At 48.1% G+C, this 2,722-nt stretch overlaps 1 pseudogene across 1 annotated transcript; it reads right to left on the bottom strand.

The window, feature by feature from the left end:
* Positions 1 to 349: 349 nt before the first annotated feature.
* Positions 350 to 594, bottom strand: LOC309815786 (cytochrome c oxidase subunit 7B, mitochondrial-like; annotated as a pseudogene). The gene has a single exon. The product of its transcript is annotated as a cytochrome c oxidase subunit 7B, mitochondrial-like (transcript).
* Positions 595 to 2,722: the final 2,128 nt, after the last annotated feature.

The following is a 2,722-nucleotide window of genomic DNA, read 5'->3' as shown; positions in this document are numbered from 1 at the left end:
CATTCCTGTGCCAGCAGCTCCATTTATTCCTGACACAGTGTAAACGGGGACCCATGAACATGTGGTACCACCAAGGTGTTTACTTCTCAGTAGAGCCTGGCCCCAGGACACCCAAGGGAATCAACGCCTCATGTTCCAAAGAAGGGGGGCCGTGGCCCAGCACATGGGCTATGTAAACTGGGTCTCGTTCCATGCAGGAAAATCCTGTGTGGATCCTTCCAGAAGAGACTGTCAAACTTTTATTTTTTAAATCTTCAATCATGCCATATTGTAATGGGTACACAGTGCTTTTACTTGGCATCCGTTATGAGTTGGTTTTGAAACAATTCAGTATTAAACCAGCGGGGATGATTACTGATCTCTCCATCCCTTTGGGGCAACTCTACCAACAGGGGACAGGTTCCATTCTATTCCAATTTGTGTTGCTGTATATGCCCATCCGGCAACACAGAAAGTGGCTCCATTAGCTAACACAGCGTTACCATATTTGTCATGGAAATCAGGTGCCTGCTTCAGGTGGCTCTGTCTTGCCATTGTTTGCTGAATGCTTTGAACTCAGAGGCAACTTAGTGCATTTTTGGCCAGAGGAAACATCGCGGAGCTGAAGATAGAGCGGCAGCAACGGCAGCTGCTAGTTTTTTGCACCTTCACGTCAAGTACCCTTGCAAAGAGTTCTGAAAACGAGACTGTCAGACTTCTCGCTAAACTTCCAATTAGAGGCTAACTTTTATCCCACAAAACTTTTGAACTTACACAGCAGTGTTTAGTTCACAAAGCGTCTTCCCCACTTCTCCCTGTGGGGTCACCATAGAAAGTTCATGAGGGAGGCCAGCAGATTTTTCCCTCTGTCCCCGGCTCTCTCTCTCTCTTCCCCGCTCTTTGCTTTATTGAGTTCCTACACTGGGCTAAGTTTTGAGAATTAAAACACAAAAGACAAATCTTTCCCACTTTCCTGTTGAGTTCTCACAGGTTGTAAGTAGAGCTGTGTTTTAGAACTTGAGTCTCCCAATGGCCAGGCCAGGACACGCTGTCCACTCAAGATGCCTTTCCAAACGGTCACCAAACTCTGCTTTCAGCATTGAGTCCTGAGCTCATAGGAGTCTCTTATCGGGATGATGGGCTCTAGGTCTGACGTTCTGTGTCCCTAGGGAATGGCTCAGAGCAAAATTAACTTGCATCTGATCAAAATTTTCTGAGGTCATAGTTAAGACTGACAGTCGCTGGTGGTGCCAAAGTCACTTTAAAAAAAAAACACTTTATTTTATATTGGAGTATAGTTGATTAACAATGTTATGTTAGTTTCAGGTGTACAGCAAAGTCACTTCTTGCAGAAACAGGAATGGCTAAAGTCAAGACCGGTGTGTCCTTCTGGTGCCTTAAAAATAGGACAAATCTCCTATAAGCATAATTAATCCATTCATCCTTTAATTAATTTGTTCCTTCTGAAACAGGGATGCCCCCAGCATGGTAATGGAGTGTGCTTGCTGTGACCATTCTGTCTCTAGAATACAAATGCTCGCTCTCTCCCCTGTCCCCATCACACCAGCCATCAATAACGAGTAAAAGCCCTGACAAGTATTCAGTCCTCCCCTATAGAATCTTCCTCCTCCCGGTACTGGGTCTTGCAGCCAAGGGTGGAAGGAGAGGACCGTTCATTTCCGGTTGGCACAAGAGGCGCTGGTGGCTGAGAAGGAGTTGACCTTGGTGAGTTGCATCCATGCACAGTAACTGGTCCAAGTACCCCTCCCACAGTGGCTGCAGACCCAGGGCGTTGTCGTCATTTTCTGCTGCAGTGAGTCTTCAGTTTAGGGCTGCCCACTCCCCACTGCTGTGCTTAGGGGAGAGGGCATTTGATTGAAAGGGCACTCAGCAAAGACTTGGGCCGAGGCAGGCCAATGGTGATATGGGACGTCAGGAATGCTGGGTCGCAAGGAGGCGGGCAGCGAGCAGGTCTCTCCAGCAGAAGCCTTGAGCTATCAGGAGGAGAGGCTCTGAAGGCTGACCCAGGTCAGAGACTGGGTCCACTGCTGGTGCTTCTATGCTGGTCTCTCAGGTCAGAATACGGACAGTTTTAGCTCGACCCGTTAACTGTGAGTTTTCAAGCATTGCTACCTCCTCCAGTGTCGGAGCCAAGACATGTTCAAGCCTTCGTTACTTTAGGAACCCAGATCCACCCCTTCCTTTCCCTTACTGGGGATGAGCTTTTCTTTTTAAAACTTGAAAACACAAAGGGTCCCATCAGATCGTCTCGCTCAAGAGATGATCCTACTGGTCACCCTTCTGAGTAGAGGCCACCCAAGGGGTTCCACAGTGATTCTCGTTCCTGCCACTATTGTGACATGATTCGTCATATTCTCTTGAAAAAGAAGGAAAAGAAACACTATGCCCACAGATAATCTGCCACTGTCCATCTATTCATTCATTCATGGGGCAAACCCCAAGGGCCTTGTCAAAAAACCATGGATATTCCAGACCTGGGCCCAGTGATGAACTTGGTCTTTTTCACATTTCTCACATTCCCCAGGATCTGCCTGGCTTCTGGCACCTGGATTTGTTTCCTTTTATTGGCTGGAGCGCACTTCTCAGGGTTGGTGGCTGAAGTGAGTTTCTTCAGCTTGATGCTGGGCGCCCTTAGGACACAGCTTGTACTTGACTTCTTGGCCCTTTGCCCTCCTGGTTCCTCTGGGCAGCTCCTCTGCATCCCCGGAGCCTTGAACTTCAC

The sequence above is a fragment of the Mesoplodon mirus genome (genome assembly GCF_964341445.2).
Source record: "Mesoplodon mirus genome assembly, chromosome: 14".
Taxonomy (NCBI): Eukaryota; Metazoa; Chordata; class Mammalia; order Artiodactyla; family Ziphiidae; genus Mesoplodon; species Mesoplodon mirus.
This window is presented reverse-complemented; position numbering and strand designations above follow the sequence as displayed.